Source organism: Arachis hypogaea, chromosome 13, assembly GCF_003086295.3.
Source record: "Arachis hypogaea cultivar Tifrunner chromosome 13, arahy.Tifrunner.gnm2.J5K5, whole genome shotgun sequence".
Classification (NCBI taxonomy): Eukaryota; Viridiplantae; Streptophyta; class Magnoliopsida; order Fabales; family Fabaceae; genus Arachis; species Arachis hypogaea.
The window spans coordinates 14,131,280-14,148,049 of NC_092048.1; the positions used below are offsets into that span (position 1 = coordinate 14,131,280).

The window sequence follows — 16,770 nt, forward strand, 5'->3', positions numbered from 1 at the left end:
AAAGGTGATGTGGTATTACGACCTCTAAAATAAAATAAGTACATATAATAGCAGAAGAGTTATAATATGCTAGGAGCCTTGAAGGATAGGGAAAATAAAAATCGCGAGATAAAAGCGCAACGCTCAAGGAACGAGTTAACTTGCATGCTAAGAAAACTGTAACTGTCAAACATAAGATAACAGAAGTAGGAATAGAGTGCCAAAGATACAAAATATCAAGCTCCTAACTCAGCCTGCGAAGTCAAGACTGGCCGGAGAATATTTACACATATATATACATACATATCCAAAACCCAAAAGTACATATACACAATCCTGCCTCTCCATAAACCTCTAAGAGGATCAAAAAGAATAAGTCATGCGGAGAGAAAACTAAGTACAAATATATACATCATAGCATAACAAAATATCCCAGTAACCACTCCGCTTCAAGAGTCCAGACGCCTAACGAGATGCCTCTCGACCTGCATCTGAAAATTAACAACATAGTATGGAATAAGAACCGGAGGTTCTCAGTATGGTAAAGGTGCCACACACATAATATATAAGGTCCTGGGAATGCCAGAGGCAATCCTAAAACGCCGACACTCAGATTATAGAGCTTAAAGTATTAAACAGAAGCAATAAAAGGTGGTTTCCTAAAAATATTTAATCCTAACTTAACTTAACCTTAAATCTAAGTCCTATACTGCCATTCCTCCATACCTCCAACTCCATCATGCATTTTCACGGACAAATAGACAGATAAAGGCAAACACAAGAAGGTTACAACTACTGCAGGTAACAAATACACATTTAGCATGGAAAATACAGATAGGCACACCCAATTAGAGCACAAGCAAGTAATTCAAGTAATATGCATATGATGCATGCCTGTCCTATGGCTGATGAGGCTCATCTGTCGGTTATCCAGCCAACCCGACAAGCCTGAATTGTCCTTAGACGGTCCCCCGACGTGCATCCCCAAGAGTCTATGCATAGATTTTTCTCAAATAATCAATATTGCTCAATGGGGGTAACATTCCCGGGAATTTATGTAGTGCCCGGTCACACTTACGTCGTAGGGTCAACAGAGTATCGAGTTTTCAACCTGGTACACGTGGTGGCAAGCCACGGCACTTAATCCAGGGAATCTCGTATCTCAGATTATTCAAATTCATAAGCCATATAAATAATTCAATTATAATTCATCAACATCCACATCATTCTCAATCACATCGCATTCATCATTATATGTCAATCATATTCAATCATTATCCTTCATTATCACACCTCTCATTCCGTCCATCAATAGTTCCAATTCAAAACATAATTTATTCTTTTCCAACTGAACTAAACTTAAAACATGCTCATTTTCTTAATAACTCAAAATCAAACCATATAACCTTTAAATCTAAATCTTTTTAGATAATCATATAAACAAAATCTCTAATTTTTATAAAATTTCGGCAGCATCTCCTCTAAAACTCGGACTTTGCCACCCTGTTCGGGTCCAAACCTGTATTCTTTTCAATTCAACATACCCTTTCTCATCATCATAACAACCACCACAATAAATCTACCTCAAATCAACAATTAAACTCATACAACATTCAAATCCAACAACCAAAATTCAACTAAGGATCATAGTTCACAAATCCTAGGCTTTTAACACAAAATACCTCAAATCAATAATTCACCAAATCATTAGTTAATCAACAATAACATTCAACCATAATTCTCTCCAAATTAACATAACAACATTCACCATCCAAAATTAAAAACTAATTATCCAATAAACTTCAACCAAATATATTCATCGATAAATTACTAAACATTAAACATACACCTGCATTCCAACTTATCCAATGGTCATCTAGCCTAAGTTTTCACAAAACATTATATATTAAATGCAAGAAACCTAAACCATACCTTAGCCGATTTCCACGTAACGACCAAAGCTATTTATTCAAAACCAAAACAGCCCCTCAAAACTCAACTAATCCGCTTCCTCCAAGTTCCAGTATTCACAATTTCAAGCTCCAATTATTTATTTTCAACCTAATACACATTCATAATACATATATACCCAATTTAATACTCAAAGCTCAAATTTAATGAAAATAAAATAGAATTATCGTATCCTCACCTTACCCAAGCTTCACATAAGCAAGAGTGAACGTTTTTCTCAAGCTAATTGGATCCTAAAACATCAGAAATCAAAGAAATTCAACATTCCCACTTAAAATTCGAAAATTGGGGGAAATGAGAGGCTGAGAGTGAAATAGCAAGTTACCTATGAAATTGTTCCGGTAGAAATGTAGAGCTCGACGCGGTGAACGCGTGGCCGCAAACGGTGCGGCGATCGGAGCTCGAACGGAGGAATTACGGGATTTGGAACTTTGCCGTAAAGGTTCGGCGTTCCTTTCCTCTCCCTGGAGCTCAGCTGCGTCCTTGAGGAAATGAGGGAAAAAGAGCCCGTGGCTCTTTTTAATGGGCTGGTCCAGTTGGACCGATAGCCCGGTTCGGATTCGGTTCAACCGGTTCGGTCCTTTCGGTCCAATTTTGGACCGTTTTCTTCGAAATTAGTGTCAAAATTCTCGTTTCGATGAGCTCTACCCTAATTTAATATAGCATTCACATTTCTAATCCTCCTTATTAAAAACTAATTTATTGACTAATTATCTACTAATTTAACCGGGGTTTACATCCTACCCACCTAATAAAGAATTTTGCCCTCAAAATTCAAATATAGTTACCTGAAAAGAGATGTGGATAGTCCTTTCGCATATCTGATTCGAGTTCCCAGGTATGTTCCTCGATACCAGCTCGTCTCCAAGCTACTTTTACCAATGATACTTCCCTTCCTCGTAATCGTTTAACACTGGTGTCATCAATCCTCACCGGAATTACTGGGAGTGTTAGATCTTCTCTCACTTGGATTGGTTCTGGTTCTAGAACATGACTTGCATCAGGAGTATACTTCCGAAGCTGTGATACATGAAATACATCGTGCAAATTCGAAAGGTATGGCGGTAAGGCAATTCTATAAGCCACTGGTCCAATTCTTTTCAGAATCTCAAACGGTCCAATATAACGGGGATTCAGTTTCTTGGTCTTAATAGCTCTTCCCACTCCAGTGGTTGGTGTAACTTTCAAAAAGACATGTTCTCCTTCTTCGAACTCCAAAGGCTTTTGCCTCTGGTCAGCATAGCTCTTTTGGCGGCTTTGGGCTATAAGCATTCGACTACGAATCTTCTTTATCTGCTCAGTCGTTTCGGCTATCATCTCAGGCCCTAATAAACTCCTTTCTCCAGTTTCATACCAACACAATGGAGATTGACATTTCCTGCCATACAGAGCCTCATATGGAGCCATTCCGATGCTCGCATGATAGCTATTATTATAAGCAAACTCTACTAATGGCATATACCGGTCCCAGCTCGCCGGTTGGTCCAAAACACAAGCTCTTAGCATATCTTCCAAGGTCTGAATAGTTCTTTCTGACTGACCATCTGTCTGAGGGTGATACGCAGTACTCAAGCTTAACTGAGTCCCAAATGCACGCTGAAAAGCTCCCCAGAACCTTGATGTGAAACGAGGATCTCTGTCAGATATGATAGTAGAAGGCACACCATGCAACCTGACAATCTCTTTGATATACATTCGAGCCAATTCCTCCATTGTACAACTTATTCGGATAGGAAGAAAGTGAGCTGATTTTGTCAGTCGATCCACAACCACCCAAATAGCGTCACAACCAGATCGGGTTCTAGGCAAACCTATCACAAAATCCATTGCGATACTCTCCCATTTCCATTGTGGAATCTCCAAAGGCTGAAGGGTCCCTGATGGTCTCTGATGCTCAATCTTAACCTTCTGACACGTTAAACATTTAGATACATGCAATGCCACATCATTCTTCATACCTGGCCACCAGAACATCGCTTTCAGATCCTGATACATTTTAGTGCTCCCTGGGTGAATTGAAAACCCGCTCTTGTGAGCTTCCTTCAAGATACTTTGTCGTAGGTCTCCAACATCAGGCACAATAATCCGGTTCTTGAACCTCCATAAACCATCCTGACCTTTTGACATTCTCCACTGTTTTCCCTGTTCAACTGCTGGTAATACCTTACGTAACGCTTCACTATCTTGATGAGCCTTCAGAAGTTCTGATTTAAAATCACTTGAAATCTGTAACTGACTCAAACACAAAATTCCAAATTCTTCTCTAACTCCCAAATTCAAACCTTGAAATGCCTTTAGTAACTCTTCCTCCCGTAGCATCATCCAAGCTGCATATAAAGACTTCCGACTCAAAGCGTCCGCCACAACGTTCGCTTTTCCTGGATGATAATTCAATTCAAAATCATAATCTTTCAGAAGCTCCATCCACCTCCTCTGACGCATATTCAACTCTTTCTGCTCAAAAAGATACTTCAAACTCTTATGGTCTGAGAAAACATGAAACTTAACGCCATAGAGGTAGTGCCTCCAAATCTTTAAAGCAAACACAACAGCAGCAAGTTCTAAATCATGTGTCGGGTAGTTCATCTCATGCGGCCTTAACTGCCGTGAGGCGTATGCTACAACATTCTGGTGCTGCATCAAAACACACCCCAACCCTTTCAGAGATGCATCACAATACACTTCAAACGATTCACTTGGTTCAGGTAATACCAATACAGGTGCAGTAGTCAACCTGTGCTTCAATGCCTGGAAACTCTTTTCACATTCCGGAGTCCAGATAAAAGGTTTATCCTTCCTAGTCAACTTAGTTAAAGGTAAGGCAAGCTGTGAAAATCCTTTAATGAATCTGCGATAATACCCCGCCAAACCTAAGAAACTCCTGATCTCTGTCACTGAAGTTGGTTGCTCCCAATTCATCACTGCTTCCACCTTAGCAGGATCCACAGCTATCCCCTGCTTACTCACCACGTGGCCGAGAAACTTCACTTCACTCTTCCAGAACTCACATTTAGATAGCTTAGCATATAACTTCCTGTCTCTCAGAATTTGCAGCACAGTTCGCAAATGATCAGCATGTTCCTCTTCAGTCTTAGAATAAACAAGAATGTCATCAATGAAGACAATAACAAACTTGTCCAGATACGGTCGAAAAATCCTGTTCATATAATCCATAAATACTGCCGGGGCATTAGTTAACCCGAAAGACATCACTGTATACTCATAATGACCATAACGGGTTCTGAAAGCAGTTTTCGGAATATCCTCGTCTCTAACCCTTACCTGATGATACCCTGATCGCAGGTCAATCTTAGAAAACACACCGGCACCCTGTAACTGATCCATTAGATCATCGATTCTAGGCAACGGATATTTATTCTTCACAGTGATCTTATTCAATTGCCGATAATCGACACACAGCCGCATACTCCCATCCTTCTTCTTTACCAGTAACACTGGCGCTCCCCACGGAGAAACACTTGGTCGGATAAAATGCTTACCCAACAGATCTTCCAGCTGAGCTTTCAGTTCAGCCATTTCTAAAGGCGACATCCTATAAGGAGTAATTGAAATTGGACCGGATCCAGGTACCAACTCAATTGCAAATTCAACCTCTCGGTTAGGTGGGAATTCATTAATATCATCCGGAAACACATCTGGAAATTCACATACAACCGGAATTTGCTCTAAACTCTGATCATCACCTGATACTCCCGCAGTTAATAACATAGTACCCTGACATTCGGTTCCAGAACAGTTTACTATCATAGAGTTCAAATAGTAACTATTCACCACAACCGGTGCTTCTGACCCTTCTGGCATAAACTGTACCGACTTCTCAGAACAATCAAGCAAAACATGATTCTTGGATAACCAATCCAATCCCAAAATGAGATCAAGACCAGTCATAGGCAAACAAATCAAATCATGCACAAATTCACGCTGTTGCACTCGAAAAGGAACTTGTGGACATTCTCGTATCTCAGATTATTCAAATTCATAAGCCATATAAATAATTCAATTATAATTCATCAACATCCACATCATTCTCAATCACATCGCATTCATCATTATATGTCAATCATATTCAATCATTATCCTTCATTATCACACCTCTCATTCCGTCCATCAATAGTTCCAATTCAAAACATAATTCATTCTTTTCCAACTGAACTAAACTTAAAACATGCTCATTTTCTTAATAACTCAAAATCAAACCATATAACCTTTAAATCTAAATCTTTTTAGATAATCATATAAACAAAATCTCTAATTTTTATAAAATTTCGGCAGCATCTCCTCTAAAACTCGGACTTTGCCACCCTGTTCGGGTCCAAACCTGTATTCTTTTCAATTCAACATACCCTTTCTCATCATCATAACAACCACCACAATAAATCTACCTCAAATCAACAATTAAACTCATACAACATTCAAATCCAACAACCAAAATTCAACTAAGGATCATAGTTCACAAATCCTAGGCTTTTAACACAAAATACCTCAAATCAATAATTCACCAAATCATTAGTTAATCAACAATAACATTCAACCATAATTCTCTCCAAATTAACATAACAACATTCACCATCCAAAATTAGGGTAGAAATGTGAATGCTATATTAAATTAGGGTAGAGCTCATCGAAACGAGAATTTTGACACTAATTTCGAAGAAAACGGTCCAAAATTGGACCGAAAGGACCAAACCGGTTGAACCGAATCCGAACCGGGCTATCGGTCCAACCGGACCAGCCCATTAAAAAGAGCCACGGGCTCTTTTTCCCTCATTTCCTCAAGGACGCAGCTGAGCTCCAGGGAGAGGAAAGGAACGCCGAACCTTTACGGCAAAGTTCCAAATCCCGTAATTCCTCCGTTCGAGCTCCGATCGCCGCACCGTTTGCGGCCACGCGTTCACCGCGTCGAGCTCTACATTTCTACCGGAACAATTTCATAGGTAACTTGCTATTTCACTCTCAGCCTCTCATTTCCCCCAATTTTCGAATTTTAAGTGGGAATGTTGAATTTCTTTGATTTCTGATGTTTTAGGATCCAATTAGCTTGAGAAAAACGTCCACTCTTGCTTATGTGAAGCTTGGGTAAGGTGAGGATACGATAATTCTATTTTATTTTCATTAAATTTGAGCTTTGAGTATTAAATTGGGTATATATGTATTATGAATGTGTATTAGGTTGAAAATAAATAATTGGAGCTTGAAATTGTGAATACTGGAACTTGGAGGAAGCGGATTAGTTGAGTTTTGAGGGGCTGTTTTGGTTTTGAATAAATAGCTTTGGTCGTTACGTGGAAATCGGCTAAGGTATGGTTTAGGTTTCTTGCATTTAATATATAATGTTTTGTGAAAACTTAGGCTAGATGACCATTGGATAAGTTGGAATGTAGGTGTATGTTTAATGTAACACCCTACCACACAAAGCTTTACGCTTAAGTCGTAAAACAAAGGTGATGTGGTATTACGACCTCTAAAATAAAATAAGTACATATAATAGCAGAAGAGTTATAATATGCTAGGAGCCTTGAAGGATAGGGAAAATAAAAATCGCGAGATAAAAGCGCAACGCTCAAGGAACGAGTTAACTTGCATGCTAAGAAAACTGTAACTGTCAAACATAAGATAACAGAAGTAGGAATAGAGTGCCAAAGATACAAAATATCAAGCTCCTAACTCAGCCTGCGAAGTCAAGACTGGCCGGAGAATATTTACACATATATATACATACATATCCAAAACCCAAAAGTACATATACACAATCCTGCCTCTCCATAAACCTCTAAGAGGATCAAAAAGAATAAGTCATGCGGAGAGAAAATATCCCAGTAACCACTCCGCTTCAAGAGTCCAGACGCCTAACGAGATGCCTCTCGACCTGCATCTGAAAATTAACAACATAGTATGGAATGAGAACCGGAGGTTCTCAGTATGGTAAAGGTGCCACACACATAATATATAAGTGTGACCGGGCACTACATAAATTCCCGGGAATGTTACCCCCATTGAGCAATATTGATTATTTGAGAAAAATCTATGCATAGACTCTTGGGGATGCACGTCGGGGGACCGTCTAAGGACAATTCAGACTTGTCGGGTTGGCTGGATAACCGACAGATGAGCCTCATCAGCCATAGGACAGGCATGCATCATATGCATATTACTTGAATTACTTGCTTGTGCTCTAATTGGGTGTGCCTATCTGTATTTTCCATGCTAAATGTGTATTTGTTACCTGCAGTAGTTGTAACCTTCTTGTGTTTGCCTTTATCTGTCTATTTGTCCGTGAAAATGCATGATGGAGTTGGAGGTATGGAGGAATGGCAGTATAGGACTTAGATTTAAGGTTAAGTTAAGTTAGGATTAAATATTTTTAGGAAACCACCTTTTATGGCTTCTGTTTAATACTTTAAGCTCTATAATCTGAGTGTCGGCGTTTTAGGATTGCCTCTGGCATTCCCAGGACCTTATATATTATGTGTGTGGCACCTTTACCATACTGAGAACCTCCGGTTCTCATTCCATACTATGTTGTTAATTTTCAGATGCAGGTCGAGAGGCATCTCGTTAGGCGTCTGGACTCTTGAAGCGGAGTGGTTACTGGGATATTTTGTTATGCTATGATGTATATATATGTACTTAGTTTTCTCTCCGCATGACTTATTCTTTTTGATCCTCTTAGAGGTTTATGGAGAGGCAGGATTGTGTATATGTACTTTTGGGTTTTGGATATGTATGTATATATATGTGTAAATATTCTCCGGCCAGTCTTGACTTCGCAGGCTGAGTTAGGAGCTTGATATTTTGTATCTTTGGCACTCTATTCCTACTTCTGTTATCTTATGTTTGACAGTTACAGTTTTCTTAGCATGCAAGTTAACTCGTTCCTTGAGCGTTGCGCTTTTATCTCGCGATTTTTATTTTCCCTATCCTTCAAGGCTCCTAGCATATTATAACTCTTCTGCTATTATATGTACTTATTTTATTTTAGAGGTCGTAATACCACATCACCTTTGTTTTACGACTTAAGCGTAAAGCTTTGTGTGGTAGGGTGTTACACATATTTGTAGGTCAACACATATCAGAAAATTAAGTCATGCCAAAATTAAGTCATAAATATCTGAGTTAAAAACTATAAGCATGTAACACCTTGAGACCAAGAGAATACAAATTTAAAGCTGATAGCTCTAGTCCTGATAAACTCCATGCTAGTGAAAACACATGCAAGTAACAAACCACATCAGAACAAGCAACATGGTCATGCACTAAATGATTAGAAAGTAATGAACACAGAGAAGACTATTCATCCTGATACTTAATATTGTTAGCTTAGAGTTTAAGAATTCCATATTATTTGACTAATCTCTGACTTTAAAGAGGAGTCAGGAGTGCATAGGAAAATATTGTAACTTTTCAATCATGTGCACATTTTATCGAATACATGGTGGGCAGCAAGAAATTTACATCATATTGGGGAAAGAAAATCCACCCATTTTCCAAAATCAAAACTTCTGCAATTGCTTCAAAGTCTGAGGACAAGAAAGAGTGGTTTTCACAGGAAAAAATATTGGGAAAATGGAAATTATTCTTGGGTAGGCATTGTATTGGTTAGATAAATAGATGGTATTCAAGGAAGTTGAGTAAGAAAAATAAAAACTAAGAAGGGAAATTAACTCACTGTTAGAAAAGGAGTGAAATAGTGTAGAAGAAACTAACGGAATTCCCATGTTTATGTAAATAGGAGGCACCTGCAACTCTCCACCTCAGAGCATGAAAATGATAACAGAATGCTGTCCCAATTGTTGATTCCTGTCAACATCATAAATAAAAGAAATTCCTCATATCCATAAATATTTATTTTGGAATCACCATCCAATAAAAGTTTGATAACTTGGCACAGTACTTCCTTTTCAAAAGATTATTTTGTTTCAAGAGATTTATACTCAGTACACAGAGCCAATAAAAAGGAAAAATTTCACATGCAAACCAACCAGAATATAGAAAATCGATATCGCTGTGATAGATAATAATTAATAACCTGAAATTTATGGAATTGAGAATCAGCTATTGCTGTTAGGTACATTAGATTTCTTTGTAGCCTTGCTTGGTTCCTAAATTATTATAAACCAGAATCATAGAATTGATAAAGATTATTAATTATGTAGAATACCTAGAGACTAGAAATTGAGAGAAAGCATTCAAAAAAAATCTAAACAGAATCCAGAACTAATTAACCAATACTGTAGTAAATAAGAGCTTTCAGTTTTAGTTCCTCCTCATTTTTTTTAATTATTTTGAATTTACACAATTAGCAGATTCTCAAGTTAGAAAAATCATAATACCCTTGTTTTGAACCAAATGAATTATAACAACCACTTAATTTGATAAATAAAATAAAATGAGCACCACTTAATACTATTTAGAAATTAAGAAATTATCCAAAGAAGATACCTCTGCTGTATATTTAAAGGGAGCCACACACCCATTAAAAAAACCTGCAAAAGATAAATAAAAATAAATGAGAATACATAAGTTGCTTGCTGCATGTACACAACTCATATTCTTCAAATTATCTATGCATTCATTCAGATAAAATCACAGGAAAGAAAAATTTATATGAACACATCAACCTATAAACCTAGGCATCAGAAAACAAAGACTATAAATACAAAATCTATTCAGGATTCAGGCCATACCCACTTCGAGTTCTGGTAGTGCACTGCTGGGCCATATATTTGATCCACAATATGATGGATACCTACAGAAAACACAAATCTAAGAAAATGTGTATGATCATAGGATACAGAATTGCCAATGCTTCCATTTTTAACTTGGCATCTATGAGTGTAGCTGTAGATAGGCATCAACCTAAATTAAATTGCAAATTACAAGGCAAAAAGAGTTTATTAACTGAGGTATAAATGATCTAAAAGTGAAAATGTCGTATATCTAAGTAATGAACTATTCTCTTGTATCCATGAACAAAAGTTACATATGAACAAAAAAGGTATTAATTAGAAGAATAAAATTAAATTTATTTTAAATATTTAAAATTTATATTTTAAAAACAAATTTTTAAAAAATAAAAAATTTAACAGACCAAATCTTAAGTAAAACTTATTATTATTATAATTGAAGAATTAATAAACGAAATAAGCTTCATACTCCACTTACTTTCACAGCATTCACAATTCTATAGTACGAAAATAACTTATATGACAAAAATGTTCGGGAGAAGCCAAAAGCAAAGTTGTATCCCAACACAAATTTATATCTTTCCAAAAAGAAATATTCTAAAGAAGAAGACAGGTGAGATTGTTGCTAATTGCATTAGAAAAAGATAGGTAGCATGAAAAGGAAAAAATAATAATACTTCCCATTCATTCTTGCCAATTTCTTTTGTGGTCCTTTTCCAAAGTCAAGTTCCCCCATGGCATGTTTTCTCAGTTAATTTTAATTGCTCTTTTATCCATCACAGAGACATATTTAATTCAATATTAAAAGCTATAACTTTTTATATGAATCAACTGTGTTTTTGCTCACACATATAAAATCTAAAATAGTTGGTGTTATGTCAAGATATCAACTTTCTATTATGCTAGTGACTAATTATTGTTTTGACTTTTTTTAACACTAAAAAATAACTTTTGCCAATTTATTCTTCGGATATTAGGCTGAATTCTTATGAACAGATCAATTAATATTTATAAAATCTTAGAAATAGTTGCATAAATTAATCCTTAGTCAAAATCAATCTTACTACTATATATTTTATTCTACTATGCAACTTAATAATGCTTATGCTTGTCCTAAGTAGATGATAACAACCCAAAGATCTACCAGGCTTCCCAATTTCTAATACTAATTAGGCCTCTTTTTGGATCATCACTTGAATCAGGAAACAAAAGAGAGTCTAAGATTCTTGTTATGTCATTTCTTGACACGTCAAGTTCATGAACTTCAGTCAAATTTGCAACAGAAAGAGGTAAAGTTCTATTGAGAAAAGAATCAAACATGTCTAATTTCATTTGAATTAGAATTGTTATCATAAAATCTTTTTTAAATCTTCTTATTTTTTATCAAATTAATTACTACTCTATACAATAATTTCATTTGGAATCAATATATGAGTTTTTCCAACTGGCAATATCAAACAAAACAAAAATTAGAAATTAGAATCATAGAATCCAAACTTAATAAGAAAAAGCAACTAGAAAATAGAGGATATGAAAATCTAATAATGTATGATTTTTAACAACTTAATAAGCAAATAAACATGCTTTGAGATCGGTAAATGAAAACGTTCAAAACCTAACTACTAAATAACCAATTAAAACCTTAAATCAACTAATAATTATACATCAAATTAATTATTAGGTAAAGATTAAAGAAGATTGAAGGAGCAAAAAACTAACTAAACAAAAGAACTGGAACTTACCAGGCCGTGGGACGAGCAGACGATGGAACCGGCGAGAAGACGGCGGTGCAGGCGAGAAGACGGCGGCACGAGAGGATGAACCAGAGGCGAGACAACGCAAGCTGGAGTGAAAGTGAGAACACCGGATTGTAGTTTCGATTCACAAACCGTGAAATCGAAGAGGCGGAACGAGAGATCGAAGAGGCGGAGCGAGAGATCGAAGAGGAGGAGAGAGAGGTGGTTTAACACAGGCACACAGCTTCGAGAGTGGGAGTGAGAACGATATTCAGACGCGTGAAATTGGGGGAAAATGAAGAGAACATCTTTTTAGTAACGTTTGTATCTTATTTTTTATTTTTTTTAAAATAAAAATTATATTTTCTAACATTTATTTTACAAATGTTACTAAAAGTATAATTTTATTAGTATAGCTAACATTTTAAAAAATGTTAGATAAAAAGTGTTAGTAAATGTCTAAATTCTAGTAGTGATTAGAGATGGCAATGAATAGGGTAGGATTTGGACCCAACTCTAATTTTACCGGCGAGTTGAAAACATCCCAACCCTAACTCTACCCGCGATCAACCTGCAAATATATGATTCTATCCGCAAGTTTTACAAATATGCAATATTATTATATAATCTAATGAGTAGGCAAATTAAAAATTCAACACAAACAATACAATCTTCCCATAAACAACATAACTATCAAATGTTTAATTCGGCATAAAAGTATTTGTTTAAATTAATAACACAAAAATAAATAAAGACCTTTTGCACTAGTGAAAGATCCCTAGTTCAATACTTATTTGCTACAACAACAACATCACTAGTCTATGACTTTAGATGCAGCATCATCATCATAAATTGATGATCTTAACTCAGTGGCAAAGACATTTTGCACTAAGTGAGAGGTCCTTGATTTAACACCATCTATAACATATTTTTATAACATATAGGGTACGAATTGGTTGCATAGGATTGAGCCACAATTCATACCCTCCTACCCAATCCGCATTCAAATTTGCTCTACACTCAATTCTATCTGCAGAAAATTAGGTTAGCAATCCTATCCGACCGAATTGGATCTGATTAGATATTTACAGGTAAAGTGTTACCCCTAAGGACATCAATACACCACTTACAACCTCTAATAATATCATATCAAGAATAAAAATAAAGCTTAAATTTTTTTTTTGTTGATATATGTGAAGCCAGGGTGACAAAGTGAATTGTCCTTTCCACTCGATTCCATCAAGGCTCGTTCTATCAAGTAAAACAGATTTAAAATGTTAGTTTGTTCTGTTTTTATGGTGGATTAGTAAACCAGTAGACTAACTCGGTTAACGTGTTTTTTAAGTTAATAAAATTAATTAAAATTAATCAAATTATTTTACAATTTTTATTATTATTTTTTTAATTTTTAACTTCAATAAAATTATTTAAAATAATATTCATTAATATAAATATATATTTTTTTCATTTTAAAAAATAATTTACATAACCTGAATATATATATATATATATATATATATATATATATATATATATATATGAAAGTGTAAAATAAAATAAATAAAATTAATAAAAAAGAATAAAAAATGAAAAAAATATGTTTAAAAATTATATAAGTGATAATATTTGGCAGTACGAGTTTGACGATTCTAAATTCTAACTTAATTCGTGTTTTTTACAAATTTATTGGACTAATCTGACAAATTTGATCCGTTTTACCACCTCTATGTCAAGGGTTTATATCCAATAATCTAACAATATTGTTTCATTTTGATTGCCTATCTTTCAACTGTATTTTCTTCATTATTATTGGTGTAAGATTATCTCTATTTCAAAGAATATATACTAATTGAAATCTCACAAGCCGTTGATCGAAAAACCAAGTCCATAATATTTGACCCACCCGAAATGAAAATATACTCTTTTACTATATTTTTAATGCTAAATCAATTTTGTAAGTGATATGAGTTAAAGCAATAAAATGAATAAAGTCTAAATTCATAATACTAAACATGATAATGAAAATGCATTTCAGTGCAATCTAAATAAAATGAAACAAACTTAGAAATTCCATATATGTTTTTTTAATTAGTATAGGAAATTATATTCCATCTATGATTATTAACTATAAATTTTTGAATATTGGTTTAAAAAAATTATTTAAAAGGATAAAACTAAAAATATATCTTATTAATTCATAGAAAGCAAAGTAATGAGTCAAGTACAGTTCATGAACTGTGGACAAGTGCATTGCATTGTTGGATTCATCTATAATCTTTACTTGACTACTTCATAATTTGACTAAGTGTCATTGCATTGCATGTCTTTCATTTAAGCATGCATGTGTTGAGAATGAAGAATTTGAGAAAATAGTGCTCAGCAACAGAGAAACATATATAAATCATTATATAAAGTCAACTTGCAAGGGATATATAAATATATGAAATAAAATATTTAACTACAAAACTCTAGAGAAATATATATATTACGTATTCTTGCATGTTTTGTATTCTCTATTAATTAATGCTGATTATTACTTTATTAATTAGGTGAATATAAAAATTCCAAGTTTTGACAAATTTGCATGTCAAAAACTAGTTTTAATTCCTTTAAACTTATTGATTAGTTGGCCACAAAAAACTATTGAAGAAATTAAAGTTCAGTTTCATGCATCCACAGGCCACAAGCTTGAAAATGGAATTATAAATGGTTTAATTTCACCAAAAGATATATATCGAAGACTTTGGCCATTCGAAATGATAAATGTTTGAAAGTGCCAGCTCACTGACCGACTTTAACATTGAAAATGCACACGTTAGTATAGTTTATTGAGAGCCGATATATATTCAAGTATTTTTTGCGATTAAGTTTAATTAAGTTAGTTTAAATTTAACAAAAATTATTTTTATTGTACGTAGTGTATATATATGTGTTTCATTAACACAAATAAAATTCTGCTTTACTTTATGTTTATTTTTCGTACGCTTTCTTTTCTTTTTTCTATTGGTGATGTTACTGCGTTTTGTTTTTATTTTTTTTCTCTTCCTTTTTTTTATGTTAATTTTTTGAGAGGAATAAAATAAAAAAAAAGATAAAAAATATCAAATAAAAAAAAAGAAGAAAAAAAATTAAAAAGAAAAAGAAGACGAAGCAGAAGAGGAGGAGGAGGAGGAGGAGGAAGAAGAGTTTTGAATTGTGCAGAACGAGACCAAATGTACCAAAAAATTACATAGTGATTGCGATACAATTAACTCAGAAATGCACCGAAATTACAAGAGTTTCTGAGTTTATAGAATGCACAAATTTCGGTTTATTTGTTATTACACAATAGTGTTGTTATAATAATATTTTGATTCATTTGCAGTCCAGGTGTATTGTCGATGAACAATTTGTCCTAAAAGTTGGGATGACTTTCAAAACAAAATGAATGGAATCTAATACAATTGAATAAAGTGATAATGAATAATTTCATTCTTCTTTGCTAAAAAATTTGGTCAATACTTATCAGTAGCATAAAGTGAATATCAATTAACACACAAATGAACCGAAATTAGTTCAAATTTGAACAAGCAGTAAAAAAGACTCAATCATCAACAAAAATACATCAAATTCATTTCTGGATCCAAATAAACCTCAATTAAACTAAGAAATGAACCGAAATTACTTAAACAATAAAAAATTTGGTCAATATTTATCTGCAGCATCAAGTGAACCTCAATTAACACATAAATGAACCGAAATTAGTTCAGATTTGAACAAGTAGGAAAAAAAACTCAATTATCAACAAAAACACATCGAATTCATTTCTGGATCCAAATGAACTTCAATTAAACTAAGAAATTAACCAAAATTACTTAAGGAATAAAAAATTTGGTCAATACTTATCAGCAGTATCAAGTGAACCTCAATTAATTCACAAATTAACCGAAATTAGTTCAGACTTAAACAAGCAGTTAAAAAGACTCAATTATCAATAAAAACACATCGATTCATTTTTGGATCCAAATGAACCTCAATCAAATTAAGAAATAAATCGAAATTACTTAAGGAATAAAAAATTTGGTCAATACTTATCAGCAGCATCAAGTGAAGCTCAATTAACATATAAATGAACCGAAATTAGTTCAGATTTGAACAAACAGTCAAAAAGACTCAATTATTAACAAAAACACATCAAATTCATTTTGGATCTAAATGAACCTCAAATAAACTAAGAAATAAACCAAAATTATTTAATGATAGAACTAGAGAAAATCAGAACCAATAAAGATGTTAGTAAAAGTTGGTGTTGTTGGTGATGACGATAACGAAAGAGAAAGATAACGAAAAAGAAAAAGAAGAAGAAAACGCAGCATTAAAGAAGAAGAAGAAAAAAATTT

The 16,770-nt window shown here is 34.3% G+C and overlaps 2 long non-coding RNA genes across 2 annotated transcripts; one reads left to right on the forward strand and one right to left on the reverse strand.

Moving 5' to 3' along the window:
- Positions 1-109: 109 nt before the first annotated feature.
- LOC140177861 (uncharacterized) lies at positions 110-2,464 on the reverse strand. The gene is made up of 4 exons (XR_011869381.1): positions 2,276-2,464; positions 2,129-2,183; positions 1,912-2,040; positions 110-470 (listed from the first exon to the last, which is right to left on the reverse strand). It is a non-coding gene; the product is annotated as an uncharacterized lncRNA (long non-coding RNA).
- Positions 2,465-6,737: 4,273 nt separating this feature from the next.
- LOC140177862 (uncharacterized) lies at positions 6,738-8,865 on the forward strand. Its single transcript, XR_011869382.1, has 4 exons — positions 6,738-6,905; positions 6,998-7,052; positions 7,141-7,269; positions 8,505-8,865. It is a non-coding gene; the product is annotated as an uncharacterized lncRNA (long non-coding RNA).
- The last annotated feature ends 7,905 nt before the right edge of the window (positions 8,866-16,770 follow it).